We start from the raw sequence: 17,543 nt of genomic DNA on the forward strand, positions 1-17,543 counted from the left end.
CATGAACGGGGGAGGGGCAGAGAGAGAGGGAGACACAGAATCGGAAACAGGCTCCAGGCTCTGAGCCATCAGCCCAGAGCCTGACGCGGGGCTCGAACTCACGGACCGCGAGATCGTGACCTGGCTGAAGTCGGACGCTTAACCGACTGCGCCACCCAGGCGCCCCTCATTTTGTCTTTTAAGAAGTATTTGCCCCACAAGAGGATGGATTACATTTCCTGGTTGTTGTAGTGTAGTGTATGCTTGATAATCAAACTACTCATGGCTTTGAGACTTTGAACTATAAATAGCCATGATGTTAAAAAAAAAAAAAAAAAGATAGATACCGCACTATCTAAAAAAAAAATGCATACTCCTTTGAATAAATGCACACACACAAAATGACTGCTTGCAAATATGGAAATACCAGCAGAGACTAGAAGGATATACCAAAATATAGACTGCTTATAATCATGGATGATTTTGTGTTCTTTGCTTCTTGTGCTTCTCAATTATCCCTAATGTGCATATTTTAAAAATTTAGGGCAGGGGCACCTGAGTGGCTCTAGTCGGTTGAGCGCCCGACTTCGGCTTCGGTCATGATCTCGTGGTTCCTGAGTTCAACCCCTGCATAGGGCTCACTGCTGTCAACGAAGAGACTGCTTTGGATCCTCTGTCCCCTTCTCTCTGCCCCTGTCCCACTTACAAGCACTCTCTCTTTCTCTCTTTCAAAAATGAATAAACAGGGGCGCCTGGGTGGCTCAGTTGGTTAAGTGACCGACTTCGGCTCAGGTCATGATCTCATGGTTCGTGGGTTAGAGCCCTGTGTTGGGCTCTGTGCTGACAGCTCAGAGCCTGCAGCCTGCTTTGGATTCTGTGCCTCCCTCTCTCTCTGACCCTCCCCTGCTCACTCTTTCTTTCTCTCTCTCTCTCTCTCTCTGTGTCTCAAAAATAAATAAATGTTGTGAAAAAAAATTTTTAATGTAAAAATAGAATAAACTTTTTTTTATAAGTTGAGGGGGAAAGTATTAATTGAAGAAATTTAAGGTCAAGAGTGCTTAAGGCAAATGAGCAGGCTCTTGTAGGAGTATAAGAGTACAGACTGCAGGGGGACATTGGGATAAACACATATTTTGTACAACATGGTGAGTAACAGTGGAATGGGAGTGTCATAAATAGAAAAGATATGAAATGTTTGAAATACACTTATGGTATTATTTTTTCCTTAAAATATTTTCTCCCTGCTCCTACCATCTTACTGACTGGGGACCTTCCAAATTCTTCCCATTCCAAATTCCGTTCCTTACTGCATCGCACGTTATCAGGTGAAAAGTAGTACATTAGGCTCATCGCCATCACTTTCAACTCCTCATTCCAATGTAAGTAGAAACTTTCCATGTCAGTGTAGGAGCCAGTTTCATCATCCTGCCTCTTAAGGCATTTGGGCTTGGATCCATCTCAAGTCCTGGGTTGGAAATTCCCATGCCTATTTCCTTTATGCAGGTGTGTCTCATCAGGAAGGGAAGATGGTATTTCCTGGAGATGCATACTTCTTGGACCCCCCCAAAATGTGAGGAAACTTGGTACAGGCTCTTGTTGGCGTGCCTGTTTTGTATATTAATGACAGCGTCCTGTCTAGCACCATTCAGACGTTCTTTATCGGCAAAGAAACCCTAGATAGGCTGCGACTCTTCATGAGGTAGTAAATTGCAGAGTGAAGACCCGAGGCTTTAGCACCAGACCACGTGGGTTTAAATAGGCCAAATGAGAACCATAATAGTACCTAACGTACAGACCAATAAGAAAGTTGAATTTGCCAACATAGGTTAAGTGCCCATCATACTACCTGAGCTGAATTAAGTACTTGATAAATGTTGATGGTCAACCCTCATACTCCCATGTAAGCAAATACATTTAAAGAAGAGAAATTCTATCCATTCTGAATGTTTCAGCGTCACTCTGACTAATGTTATTCAATCATTGTCATTGGTAATACAGATGTCTTATTATTGTTCTTTTGTTGTTATTCAAGAAGCTTTAAAATGTATATGTCTATATATACCTTTATGCTAGAATCACACACACACACACACACACATTCTATAATTATGCTATGCCTATGTATTATATATACTGTGATTCTAAATATGTATATATACATATATATGTATAAGCATCGTTACCCTTTTTTCGTTTACAGAGGAGAAATATTTTTAAAGACCTGTGTTCCTTTTTTTTTTTTTAACGCTTATTTTTGAGAGAAAGATAGAGCAAGAATGGGGCAGGGGTAAAGAGAAAGGGAGACACAGAATCCGAAGCAGGCTCCAGGCTCTGAGCTGTCAGCACAGAGCCCGATGCGGGGCTGGAACTCGAACCGAACCGTGAGCTCACGACCTGAGCCAAAATCAGACGCTTAACTGACTGAACCACACGTGCGCCCCACAGAGGAAAAACAATGACCAAGAAGTTAGAGGATTTACCCGAAGACGCACAGTTAGTGATGGATAGAAACAAATTCTCCATCTCAGAACACAATTGGTTTCATGCAAAAGTTTTCTCCTTTATGTTTATACAGAGGGTGATTGCTAACAGCAACATAAGTGCAAACCCTGGCCCTTCAGACACTTCTAGCAGACATGAGCAGACCTCCATGGGGTCCCCCCCACCCCGTTCTCCAAATAGCCCTCAACGAAACTACCATCAGTTTACATCAGTACTCAAGCAACAGGAAGTCTGTTTGCCACCCATAGTCTAGATCAGGTGTTGGTGCACATTTTCTGAAAAGAACCAGTCAGTAAATATTTTTGAGTTTGCAAGCCATATGTTCTCTGTGACAACTAGTCAACTCTGCCTTTGTAGTGTGAAAGCAGCCATAGGTGATATGTAAATGAGTAAAGGAATTAGCAAGGCCGCACATAGCCTGCAAGGAGTTCGAGATGGCTCCCCACCCCCCCACCCTCAGATGATCTCTGAGGAAACGATCCAAAACCAATATTCCATGATGATTCCTATCTGCCAAAAGACTCAAAGCTTGCATACCAGGCTTCTGGCATACCCTTGCTAGAGTGATAAGCGTTATTCAAAGTACAGGTTTTTCATGGTTGAGAATGTAAATAAGGTGAAGTTTCACAAATCATGATTTGCAAGTAACAGAACCCTCAAATCAAACTGGCTGAAATAAAAGAAAATTGCCTGCCTTACTAATTGAACAGACAAGAGGCAGAGCTGTCTAATTTCAGGCCTGGATTGATTCAATGGTTAAAAAAAAAATAGTGAGCAAATAAAGAAATAAAGCAAATAGAGCACTAAATCAGAAAGAAATAACATCAATTACATTTCTGCCACAAAAGAGGAATTTATACACTAAAGAAATACTACAATAAAGGGAAAATGAAAGTGCTGAATTGCCATTACACCGACTCTGATCAAGTCCTTTTTCATTAAGAAACATGCTACCTCAAAACTCTCGGGCTGCTCTCTTCAAAAAATTCTAGGGTAAGATTAAAATGTTCTATATTATTTATGCATAAAATGGAAGACCAGTCAACTTAGAATAAAACCTGGTCTTCTCTTCATATGGAAGTCTAACATTTTTATAAACTATTTATTGACATGGAAAAGCATTCATTGGTAAAATCCCAAGTCTACAGAACAAGAAAGAATAATACAGAATTGTCTCAATATTGTGTGTATATGTATACATCTATACCTATGCGTAGAGACAGACAGATGCACAAATTGACTTCTTTTTTTTTTTAATGTGTATTTGTTTTTGAGAGAAAGAGAGAGAGAGAGCAGAGGAGGGGCAGAGAGAGAGGGAGACACAGAATCCTGAAGCAGGCTCCAGGCTCCCAGGTGTCAGCACAGAGCCCAATACGGGGCTCGAACCCACAGACCACGAGATCATGACCTGAGCCAAAGTCCGACACTCAACCGACTGAGCCACCCAGGCACCCTGAAACAAATGGACTTCTTTCATATCCACCTTTTCTCTCCCTACAAAAGTATCCTAATCCTCTACTGGGGAATTCACACCTTCCCTATTATCAACAATCGAGTCTCAGAGGGATTAATTCCTAGAGCTAGATCCTGATTGGCTTAACATACCCCAGTCCTCAATTCAAAATATTTATTTTGTAAGTAATCATTATTATAATCAATAAAATGAGATAAAATGTTTCTTTTTCTTAATGTTTGTTTATTTATTTTGAGAAAGAGAGAGAGATAATGAGCTGGGGAGGGCAGAGAAAGAATCCCAAGCAGGCCCCATGCTGTCGGCCCAGAGTCAGAAATGGGGCTTGATCTTGGGAACCATGAGGTTATGACCTGAGCAGAAATCAAGAGTCGGACACTTAACCAACTGAGCCACCCAGGTGCCCCAGGAGAGGAAATGTTTTTTGAGATTTCTAAAGAGAAAGGAGTTTTCTTCTTTGCTGTTGTCTTGGCTTTTATTGTCGTTTGTTACTTTTATGATGCTACCGTGAGAAACGCTTTCCACTTGGCTTGCATAGGAAAAGAGTGAAGTCTGAGGAACTAACAGCACCCATTTTCTAAGTATAAACTTGGAACTATGCTGTAGAAACAGAGCAGAGAAGTGGAGATAGAAAAAACAGAGTGCTGGCCACAATTCTTTTATTCCTGAACCAATCCAAGCTTATAATTCAACAGATCTATCGCCTGTCCAGTTACTTGCCAGGTATTTTCTTGTTCTTTTTTTTGTTTTGTTTTTTTTTTTTTTTTTTATTTAAGCACATTTGATTTTAGGTTTCTGTTACTTGAAAATTATGATTTGTAACAATTCACTTGGTTTAAATTCTCAAAATAATGAAAACATCATGTCAATTACCATACATCGATTTTCTGGTGAATCTTCGTTTTGTGAAGCGTGTCTCTTATTCCATGTAGGAAACGCAGTGTGAAAACATCTGTTTCCCTAGACTTCCTGAGCATATGTAGTTTTCAGACCAATTACTGCCTTGAATTATTTTACCATAGGCTGCCGTTGCGTTGGTTGAAAAGCATAAATACAACGTAGCGGTATCCTAGTATTGATGCAGGTTATTTTATAAGGCTATAAACTTCATCTTTCTTTGCCTACATAACGATGATGATAATAAAGAGTGCATGTCAGTCTCTGTGAAGTTTTCAGTAAAATCAGCGCCTGCAAATTATTTTGAAGTGCAGGAAACTTTGGATTTATGAAATATTTATGAGAAATCACATCATGTCTACAGCGGTTCTCAGCTGTGACTGCAGCATATGGTTTATAAATTGAAACAGGTGTGGGAGAACAGGTGGTCACAGCCAAGCCAGGGAAGAATTGGAATTTACCGTGGGGAAGCAACGTGATAAAATACCACACGTTGAAGGCAACTTGCCGATGTGGTGGCAGCAACCTAAAAGATGCTCACCGGGGCAAATATATATGACAGCACTTGAAATGAAAGTGTTCACCTACTCAGGTATCACATATGGAAACTGGGAAGCAGGGGGTGTCATTTCCCATGGTGAGTGAATGCAAGCGAAACTTTGTCCTGAGTGTGGCTAGTTTGTGCATTGATTGCATTAAAAGGGAGAAAAGTAAACACTCGCCCTTAACTTCTCTCAGTACGAAACTGGTCCAGATGAGGTCTAGAGCCATTTCATGCATGCTATCCACGTTATTTCACAGGTTAGCACCAAACAGACTGTCCTGAATCCGCAACCTCCAAGCATGAGAAAATAGTCCCTTTTTTTAGGAGGCAGTGGTATAATGCCCTTTTATGTCACAATCACTTTTAAGATTAGCCATTTTTATTGTTTACTGAAGAAAGGTAACAGAAGATCATATTTACAAGTTTTAAATCTTCTTCCCCATTGTCGGGACCTTATTCTCTCCATTCAGTCAGAACTTAATAGTCCATTCTAAGGGAAAGGAATTGAGATACAAGGGTTTAAAAAAAAAAAAAGTGTTTCTAGCTGGATTTGGAGTGAGCACTTACGCTTACATATGAGCTTTTATCACCTTCTGGAAATTCACAAAGTTCCAAATCAAATATTTTATGGGATTGTATTTAACAAGACATCCCATCAAATCTAGGGAGTACCTTCTCTTCCTTATCCTTGTTCTTGCCCATACCCTGGTATTCATTCAAGTGAGAAGGGCATCGCTACCTCAACACATTGTGCAACATCTCGGGAAAATTGAACTGCCTTTCCTGGTTTCAAATTCTTTCTCCAAGGGCACAGTCGGTGAAGCGCCTGACCGCAGCTCAGGTCATGATCTCACAGTGGTGGGTTCAAGCCTCGCATAAGGCTCCATGCTGGCGGTCCATCCGGAGCCTGCTTGGGATTCTCTCTCCTCTCTCTCTGCCCCTTCCCTGCTTGTGCTTTCTCTCTCTCCCTTTCAAAATAAATAAACTCTAATTTCCTAGTTGGTCTAATGTAACTAGAAGGGTTAATTTGGGGAACAAAAGGAAACAAGTCAGAGTGGAAAGTAAATCATCATGTACTCCACTGACTGAATGAAACACAACATCGGATGTAGTGGACACAAACCATCAAGTTCGCCCCAAACACGCCCAGGAGCACACACACGTGCATGCGCGCATACACCCACACACACACACACACACACACACCCCTGCAGTTTTGGGACTAAATAATCCTCTTTCTGACTGCTGGGGATTTAACAGCTGACAGCCCTTTTGTGACCTCTGTTCCCAACAATTGCCCCAGGATAAAGAGAGCCACCTTCCTAGAGGTAACACCCCCTTTTTGGATGCATCCCACATCCAATGAGGAAACAGCTCTGCAGGGCTCTTCCAGCTCCAGAGTTGGTCTTGGCTGGACCTCTACACAGCCTAATTCTCCCTCCTCCCATTCTTGCACTGTCCATTTTATCACAGATGTTGGTTTATCGAGGGCACTACCTGATCAGTTTCCTGCACACAAATCTCTGTCTCAGAAGCTAGGAAACACGATCTGAAAAGTTAATGCCAGAAGGTCCAAGGAAGCAAACTGGATCACCTACTGGCCAGCTGTCAACAAGAAGCCCTTCAATGGCAGCGGGCAGAGGACTGATAGATTTTGGCACACAGTGGCAGCGAAATGTGTTAAAACTTTTTACTGCTGGGGACTGGTATGTGCTGGAAGGGAGAATGCACAGATGGAAGGAATGCACCAGTCTTTTAAGACGCGTAGAAATAGTATTTATAAAGGCAATAGAACTGGATTACTACTTTGAGGGAAATTGATGATTCGGAAAGAAAGAAAAAACATGAAAACCTAAGGGTAAGCAATAAAATCCTAAGAGATCTTTGGCAATATGTAAAAATTGTCCCATCTTATAAAACCAGAGGACAGAAAACTCAAATTTAACTTAAAAGTAGCAGAGGGCACCTGGGTGGCTCAGTCAGTTGAGTATCTGATTCTTGGTTTCAACTCAGATCATGATCCCAGGGTCATGGGATCAAACCCATGTCAGGCTCTGTGCTGAGTGTGGAACCTGCTTAAGATTCTCTCTCTCCCTCCCATTGCCCCTCTCCCCCATTCATGCTCTCTCTCACTCTCTCTCTCTAAAATAATATAAAATAATAAATACATTAATTAATTAATTAATGTAATTAAAATTAAAATTAAAATTAAAGCAGAAACTCAGAGAAGGTTGAGAAGGTTGAGTTCTTATTCCCAACAGGTTTGCTGTTCCTCAATCGGGTTTCCATATAAAATACGGAGAGCTATGGAGTTGAGTAAAAGAACATGTTGTCCCTATGAGCAAGATAGAGATATGAGAATATTTCTCAATCTATGCAAACAGAGGAAATCAGGGACTGATGATCAGGAAATTGAGAGTAGCTGTCCCAGCAAAAAGTTGCAGTACTTTGCCTAGTTTCTGAATTCAAGCCCATTGTGGGGCCCGATAAACATGTATTGAAGCTGTCTAGTTTCCAGAAGGAAGGACCTTACAACACTATGACAAGAATATGCGGCCATCATTCCCCTGTTCCTTTTTCAAAGGCACCTACAGAACTGACTTCAGAAATTATGTAGTAGGGAAAGCAGAATACCCAATGATACTGAAGACTGTCATATACAAGGTCCAAACCGGCATTAATAACCAAGGACCTAAAATATCATCAAGCCCTTGTGTTAGAGTAGAGGGTTATGGAGCCCAGATAATATGTGGAATCTTGGCCCAGTCTGGTTCACAGTGGGTCCATTTCATCCATGAGCCCACCTGGTAGTCATTTCCCTATACAAATATAGTTTACTATGTCCCCAAATATAAAATGCAATGGGTATACTTGATAGTTAGCAGGTCTCACATTGACTCCTTGCCCTGTGGAATAAGAGCGATCATTATGGGGATAGTCAAATGGTAGACTCCAAAAGCATCCCTTTACCAGCCAAACAAGAAAAATGTAAAGCCATATCACGTTTTGGAGGGAATGGTAGAGATTGGTGCTATTCTGTGGGTAGTGATGCCCATTATGTCTCCACGTAATTCGTCTCTCTCAAGTTCCAGGGGGATTCTGGAGGATGGCATTGAATACTGCCATCTCAACCATGTACCAACCTCAACTGCAGTTGTGTGGTGTGAGGAAAGCTTTGCTAGATCCTAGTAACACAACCTTAGGTACAGAGTATGCAACCAGGGATCCTGCAAACATATTCTATTCTATCCCTGTCAAGAATAAAGACCAGAAATAGTATTCCTAAGTGTTCACTTAGAATAGATAATAGTATACAGGTATCCCCTACTTTTCAAAAGTTCACACGATGCCATTTTGCTTTGACAAAATACCTACATTAGTACCTATGTTCACTAACTGAATGAAGTTCAGAAAATATTTGTATTTTATGTAAAAGGGTGAAAAGCGACAATAGCATTCAGTGTTAGTTTTGCAGCTAGCCATTATAGAGGAGGCCCACACCAGGAGCAACAAGAGTGGCACCCAAGCTTATTCCCTAGGAACTACATTCAGCATCTCGACATCAAGCCGCCATAGCTATGAGCTGTGTCTGTGAGCCTCTGAGCTTTAGTTTGATTTCCTTTGTGCATCTGTTAGCAAGATATGTTGTAAGGTACCAGAAAAGCCTAAGAAGGGTTCTTTTTGGAGTCTGGGAACACTAAAAAAAAAAATCCCATACAAATGTTTTTGCTTTACAGAGTGGAAATCTCACAAATAAATGACTTTATTCTAATGAAACCAGATGGAGAAGAAGTGACAAGAGGTCAGAATTCTTGGCAGGCAAATATACTGCAGGTGATATGAGATAATTCCTGTGCATATTTGGAGGTGGGCTATATTAGCGAGGCTTAGGAAAGTTCTGGAGTTCTGGGGCATGCCACAACATCATCGCCAGTATAAAGGATAATGCTTGTTATACTCTTGGGTTGTAGAGGTAGGATATTTCAACCCTGGGAATACTATTCCAATCCATAAATGCACCCAACTTTGAGGAAAGCCTAGGAGGAGTATGCTCTCGGACTGTGGTGCATGAAGACCTGCCAATATGCCCAAAATGATCATGTGACCTAGAAGAATAGTACTAGAGGTATCTGTGTTGGGAAAAAAAAGGTTGTGTGTGGCATTAATGGCAAGGCCTAAAAGAAGAATTGGTATAAAATGTTAAAATTCTGGATAAAGGGAGAGAGAGAGAGAGGAGATTTATTGCAAGAAACCAGCTTATATGACTTTGGGGGCTGGCTATCAGACCATCAGGAAGGATAACTCAGAACTTTCAGGCAGAAGCTGTGGCTTCAATCCTCCAGGAGAATTTCTTCTTCCCCAGGGAACTCTCAGTTCTGCTTTTAAAGCCTTTGAATTAATTAGATCTAGCACACCCAGATTATCTAGGATAATCTTTTTTACTTAAAGCCAACTGATCATAGATGTTAATTACATCTACAAAATACTCCCAGAGCTACAGCTAGATGAGAATTTGATTGGATAATATGGGACTGTGGCCTAGCCAAGTTGGTGCATAAACTGACCATGAAGCTTGGCTTTTGCCAGGCCCACTGCTTCATAAGGTCGAGTGTGTCTAACAGTAATCCATTATAGTATAGACATGCTTCATTCAGAATTACCCAGGAGCAGGTGACCAGGACCTCTATGTCATCCACCACTATTTAATCAGCATCTCACATTTAAAGGAATTTGCCTATAATCCCACTGTGGCTCTAAAAAACATCAGTGGGGGGAAATTCTCTCATTGGATAATTATTTGGATGGTTGACCTGAGCATTTGCTTTATGTAGAAAGAGATGTGTCCACTTTTTACAATGTATATAGACTTAAAAACATTGGTGGGCAGCTTGGCTAAGGAAGAAGGGACTTGGAAAGTTTGAGATGAGAACACGATGAAGTCTGTGACTTCAGACATATAGGAAATAGGCATGAACTGTGACCATTTTTCTATCACATGTCAACACATATCAGAAAATATCTACCCTAGAAAAGTGCTAAACAACCAAATAGATTGACTGAGTCAGTTGTCAGCATCCATGCGCTGTCCATCAGCCACCTCGGTGCTGGCACAATTTGCCTATGAACTGAGTAGCCATGGCCACCATGGATGTTTGTGTCTAAGAACATGGGTTCCCTCTGTCACTGCTGCTGCTAAAAGTCCAACTGCCAGCAAATAAGACAGATGCTAACTCCCCAATATGGCATGATTTCTCCACGAGTCCAGACAGCCACTTGGTAAAAGACTGACTCCATTAGACGTATTCTACTCTAGAAGGAGCATCAGTTCTTTTTGATTGACACAATACATATACGGAGTATGATTTTGCCTTTCCTTCCAGAAGGGCCTAATCCAGCACCACTATTCAAAGACTAACGGATCACTATTCAAAAACTAATAGTCTACTATCACAGGATGTTAAATACCTTTGCATTAACCAAAGAGTTGGACATGGGCACGTCAATGTGGAATCCACGTTCCTATCACATGCTTTACCACCTTGAAGCTGCCATCTTCCCAGTGATTGCCCTCATCTAAAGAGAGTCACCTCCTCCAAGGTCATACTCCTTTCTTAGGGCAGCCTTTCATCTGTGCAGGAATACAAAGACCCATGGGCTGGCTAAAACTTTATTGTTACTTATCACAGCCCAACATCTTCCCCTTGCCCAATCTTGCTTTATTTATTCCTTCCTCATCATCGGTGATTCTAAGAGTGACACTGAATAACGTTGCTGCATGTAAATTCCTATCTCAAAGTTTGCCTCTTGGAAAACCCAATCTGCTACAGTGGACCTATACAAAACTACCTAACCTACTCATAGGAAAAAAAAGAAAAATACTTAGCCTCTAAGAAATAGATCTTATGTTAAGTGTTCTTAACATAAAAAGGTAATATGACAATAATAATTACGAAGGCAGGAGGAGGAAATTTTTGGAGATGATGGATTTGTTTATGGCATAGATTATGATGATGTTTCCCAAAAAAGAGCCTTAAAATTTTAAATAAAGTATTAATTCTTTTAATTAAAAAAAAACTAGCAAATAACTTTGTCGTGTTGTTTACTTACAGGTATAAACAAGTTATTCTCTTAGTAGGCATGAAAAATAACATACAATCTTCTACAAAGAAAGCAATTTGTAAAGTAGTATCTTTCAAAATGTTAGTTTCATGAGGAGTAAATTATCAAATTTTTGAATTTAAAACACATTAGACATTGATTAGCATCTATAAGTCCCAGGACTGGGGTCATGCAAATGTGTAAACTAAGCCTTTATGCAGCACGTGCACACACAGGAAACCCCTACAAAAATAAAAATAGTTACAACATATCGACTATGTAACATGTGTCCATCAATATCACCTAAAAGTGTTACATAAATCATATTATTTATTCTTCGGGGTAACGGTGAAATATATGAGAAAGTTGAGGATCAGGGGCGCCTGGGTGGCTCAGTCGGTTAGGCGTCCTTCTTCGGCTCAGGTCATGATCTCACGGTTCATGAGTTCAAGCCCCGGGTCGGGCTCTGTGCTGACAGCTCAGAGCCTGCTTCTGATTCTGTGTCTCCCTCCCCTCAGCTCCTCCCCTGCTCACACTCTGTCTCTCTCTCAAAATAAATAAAGATAGATAGAAAGAAAGAAAGAAAGAAAGAAAGAAAGAAAGAAAGAAAGAAAGAAAGAAAGTTGAGGATCAGAAAGGTTATACAATTAGCAAGTAGCAGAACTGACATTATAAATGCAGCCTGCCAAAATCTGAACCATGCTTTGAACTCTTACACAGAAAATGTAATAAGAGAGAGCAATACAATAAAAATAATTAAAATAGAAAACCCAGAAAACCATGATAAGGTTATTGAATAAAATTCACAGTTGAAAAAAAAATAATTGAAATATATACACTCTGCAATCCAACAGAATACAATGTACACTTGTATATACAATTCAGTTTATGAAGTTTATGAATTATTTTTCAAAATTTGTCACAAGAAGCCTTTTATCTTACAAAGACAAAAGCAGAGGTTCGTAATTGCTTTTACCAGAAATTTATGTACTTGGAGGGTTTTAAACTCAGCATCTCAAAAATAGTCACATTTTGATATATTGTGTGCTTGCTGAAATATTAATTCTTTGAACACCCAGTCTAAATTTTCACCAGCCAATTAACATCATGCTACAAACTTGCATCTCTCTCACAGCTGAAAAATAAACAAAATTTATCATTCATTTACTTCCTACTTCAAATAAACTAAAATATACTTCTTGAGACATGTTTGTTGGGTCCAAAGGTCTCTTATGACTTAAGTTAAATAATGTCTCTAGAGACTGAACAAAAATGTTTACTAAAACTCAGATGTCTTTATAAAAACCCTAAAGTGTTTTTGGGTTTTCATGCAATGGCCTTGAATTTCACACTTCACAAATGTGTGGTGAACACATTGCAATCTAAAAGAATACCAAGCATATTTCAACCATTGTTAACTCTTCACAATCTTTCCTTGTGTGTATAAGGCAGAATATTATAGGTGACAAGCCACCATCATGAATAATTCTTGGCTGCTGGGGGTTGTGTTTTGATTGTTTCAATGGTTAGTTCTTCACGATGAAGAAGTTAAGTCATGGTATCCCTACTAATTTATGATGATAAGTTACTCCAAATTCTACGGTTTGATCCAATGATAATTCAGCAGTTTTTTATTGAATTATTTTACGCCAGGTGCTCTCCTGTAAGTTATGGGTAAAATATTGAAAAAACTACACAAGTCCTGCCTTCGTTAAGATTATGTTCTACTTTGATGGAGTGGTAGAAAATAAAGGAAAACTCAAATTTCAGATTCTGATGAGGACCTACAGTGACTATAGGCATGGTGATGTGGAGAAAACAAGGTATTAATGGACTTCAATCTTAATCTGTTCTGAATTTTAAGTTCTACTTTTATATCCAAGAACTCACACGAGAAATTGTCACCTTTGAAACCTCACTCTGGATACCCTCAAGTAGTATTTTTTCTTTAATTTTTTTAACGTATATTTATTATTGAGAGACAGAGAGACACAGAGCATGAGCAGGGGAGGAGTAGAGAGGTAGAGGGAGACACAGAATCCAAAGCAGGCTCCAGGCTCTGAGCTGTCAGTACAGAGCCTGACGTGGAGCTCGAACTCACAAACTGTGAGATCATGACCTGAGCCGGAGTCAGTCGCTTAACCAACTGAGCCACCCAGGTGCCCCACCCTCAAGTAGTATTTTAAGGTGACACGTGAGACGTTTATTACTTTGCTAGTGACTATGTAAAATAGCATAGACTGGGTGGCTTAAACAACAGACATTTATTTTCTCACAGTTCCGGAGTCTGGAAGCTCAAGATCAAAGTGCTGGCAGGGTTTGTTTCTTCTGGGCCTCCCTCTTTAACTTCCAGATAGCCACTGTCTCTTGGGTCCTCACACAGTTCTTGCTCTGTGCACACCCATCTTTGGTGTCTCTTTTTGTGTGGCAAAATTTTCTCTTCTTACAGGACAGCAGTCAGATTAGATTACAGCACACCCTAAGGGCTTCATTTAACTCAATCACCTTGTTAAAGGCCCTATCTCCAATATTTCGAGGCCCTAGGGGTTAGGGCTTTAGCATATAAATTTTGGGAGTGGATACATAATTCAGCTCACAGCAAAACCCGATGGGGTTTTTGTTGTTATTATTTTTGTTCTGTTTTTACAATCAAGCAGAAGCACTTCATGAAGGATAGGGGGATAACAGGGGATTTAGTGGAAATGAGGAATACCAGGAACAAACTCATGCGTGCGTCAGCACAGAAAAATCAGACTTTTCAAAGACAGTCTATGTTTATTATTCTGTACATTTTTTGCAGCTAGCATTTGGCTTGAATGATGTCAGACACATAGTCCCTGAACGTCTAAAGTTTAGGTCATACTCAACATGGAGGCATTTCAGCCATCGAAGTAGCCTTCACCATATACAACATCAACTGGTCAAGTTAGAATGATAATATGAATCAATCCTTATTTTAAGCAGGACCAAGTCTGAGCTAATACTTGTTACTTAGGCTATTTTAGAACCGAAAGACCCTGGAGGGTCCTAAAGCTTAATGATTTCCAAATTGTACTCTGCAGCTCCCGCAGAGGAGCCTTCCTCAACCCCTATGAATTAGAGAGTTCCACAAATTATCTCTTTTACATATTGGGATTCTAAGTGAGCTTCAATTTGAAGATATAGCCCCATGGTTAGTCGTCCAAAAGCATTCAATGGTATGAAGCCATTGAATGTTCCAGTAGCCTTGTTTTACTACTCAGGGAATTGTGTCCCAGAGAAGTTGGCTGGCTATCTAAATTCAGACAACTAGAAAGAAAAAGACCCAAGCTCGAAATTGAGGTTTTTCTTAAGGCTTAATGCTAACCCAATGTTTATTCAGTTCTACCGTTCTGCACTTTGCTCTGTCACAGAGGTGAAAATGGACCAACGTCTTTTGGAGGCACCTGTAACTATACTAGGAGACATGTGTGGATGTGTGCATGCATGTGTACACGTCCATATACATGTGTATAAACATGTATGTAAATATTGTATACACATTTATATACATATGCATATATTTATATATGCTTAGATGTGTAACTAAATATTATACACTCACGTTATAATGCTTATAACACTATGAGTTTGGAGGTACCCTCTCTGTTTTACAGATGTAGAACCTAAAGCTCAGAAAGATGAAATAACCCTCCCTAGAATATAGGTAGTGATTAGACATAGCGGCAGAGTTATGATTTGAAGTCAGACTATCTGACTTCAAAGCCCACATCTTGTTTCTCTTTCAATATATTACCTCCTCAAATGATAAAACTCCAGTTCTCAGGTTCCGGTTACTTTTTGGATGTGACTCTCTAGATGGCACAAGCATGAGCTGTGTTTCTGTAATTATGTGACTGCAAATAGGACTTAAACAAGTTTTCCTCACTTCTGAAACTACTTTCCAGAATAGTTCATGGGTGTTGACCTCAACTAGTTGAACCAACTAGCCGAAATATAAATAATTTTACAACACATTAAAACAGATAAGATAGCTCCTGATCCAAAACTTTCCATGTTCTCAGTAACACAAAGTCAAGACTCTTAAAATAGGACCGTTCCAGCTGGTTTTAGGCCAAACTTCCAGCTTCACAACCTGCCCAATTTACAAGGCAACATTGTTCATAAGAAACATTAATACCGAGTACCAAGTTCATCATTCGTAAACGAACTGATGCAATACTCAGCCGGCCATATCAGAACCCCTGGTGAGACTTTCAAGCCAAGTGATGAAGCAATAGGAAGGAGAGTAGGAAGCAACAAGCGAAACCAGAGGAGAAGGCGTTGCCATCTGGCCTGTCTGATGTCTCCTTCATTCTCCCATGACCATGGCTGCTTGATGGAGTGAAATAAGCTGGAGGGAATTGGAGGAGGGGCCGTGGAGAAATGAAAGGTCACATTCCCTACACAAGGGACTCACTCCACTGGTTTGTGTATCTCCTGACGTTGAAGGGTTAATGATCACTGAGTTATACGTGGGGCAAGCACACCTGTGAGAGGGATTGGTGCCAGGCGGGTCAAGCATAGAGAGTGTGTAGAAATTGACGGTCACAAATAAACAGAGCAAAACAAAAGAGAATTAAGTGGCAGGTAATTTGTTCTCAATGGGAGGGATTAGAGCAGGGAGAAATGAATTCCAAATCCATGCATCATCAGTTATCGGCTATTTTATGACAGAAGTAGGACCTGATGAATTTATACTTGACTCTGAGTTTTAATCTTTGCATGAAGTAGAGACTCTTTTCACACATTACATATAGGAAATATTAGAGTTATGTCAGTGTTGCTCAACCCCTGCATTAAATCCACATGAGGCCACATAGTTCTTTGTTGTGAGGAACTGTCCTGCATATTGTAGGATGATTGGCAGTATCCTTGGACGCGACCACTAGATTCCACAAGCAACCCCTTACAGTCTTAGCAACCAAAAATGTCTCCAGAAATTTCCCCTGGGGGAAAAACTCACCCCTGATTGAGGATCACTAGTCTAGGTCATCCAAATCAATGAGCATACAAAGTCTTCCAACCACAATCAAATTGTCCACCCATAGCAAATCGGAGCATAATAATAATATATACCCTACTAGGTATTTATGTGTTGGCCTGATGGCTCATTAGGCTAGAAAAACATTGAGTTTGAGTTTAGCAATGGCACCCATATTCATTTCCAGAGCTAGACCGTCATAGGTAATGAATAAAGTAGATTCTCTCCCAAGAGAAAATTCACTGTGTTTGTCCTCTTCTTTCATAAACCAGGAAAAAGACAACTCACTGAGGTATGATATGGGCCCAAATTTTGATATTTCTATCCTCTATCCTCTTTTGGATCTCTCTTTCTCTCTCTCTGTGTTGAAAAAAAAATGAAGAATTTTGTATAAATAATAGTTCCATTTGTGCATTTTGCATCCTTGGCAGCCAAATCAGGAAGTTAATATTATAGGATTTTTCTAAACCTTATACAGCCCTACCTTTTCACTTTTCAAAATTAACTTTATAGTTGTAATATTTCAAGAGTCTGTTATGGTTTGTATGTATTTTAATTTTTTTATTATATCCTTACTTACTAAAAAAATCATTCTAGGTCAACACTTTAGTTCACTGAAATTCAGATTTTTTTTAAATTAAAAAAAAATTTTTAATGTTTATTTATTTTTGAGAGAGACAGAGACAGAATGCAAGTGGGTTAGGGGCAGAGAGAGAGCGAGACACAGAATCCGAAGCAGGCTCCAGGCTCTGGGCTGTCAGCAGAGCCAGATGCGGGGCTTGAACTCATGAGCTATGAGATCATGACCTGAGCCGAAGTCAGACACTCAACCGACTGAGCCACCCAGGCGCCCCACAGATATTTTTATACTCAAACACATGAGGCTTTCAGCACAACAAGGTGAATTCAACAGCAACAGCCAAAATACGTCCTGTGCAATGTGAAAATGATCTGCCATGCGGGAATACTCTCAATACAGGGAAATGTGTCTCTGCTGATATATAGATAGCATTTTAAAATGTTCACAGAACCACTCTTCAAAAATGTTC

The sequence above is a fragment of the Leopardus geoffroyi genome, chromosome B1 (genome assembly GCF_018350155.1).
Source record: "Leopardus geoffroyi isolate Oge1 chromosome B1, O.geoffroyi_Oge1_pat1.0, whole genome shotgun sequence".
Lineage (NCBI taxonomy): Eukaryota > Metazoa > Chordata > Mammalia > Carnivora > Felidae > Leopardus > Leopardus geoffroyi.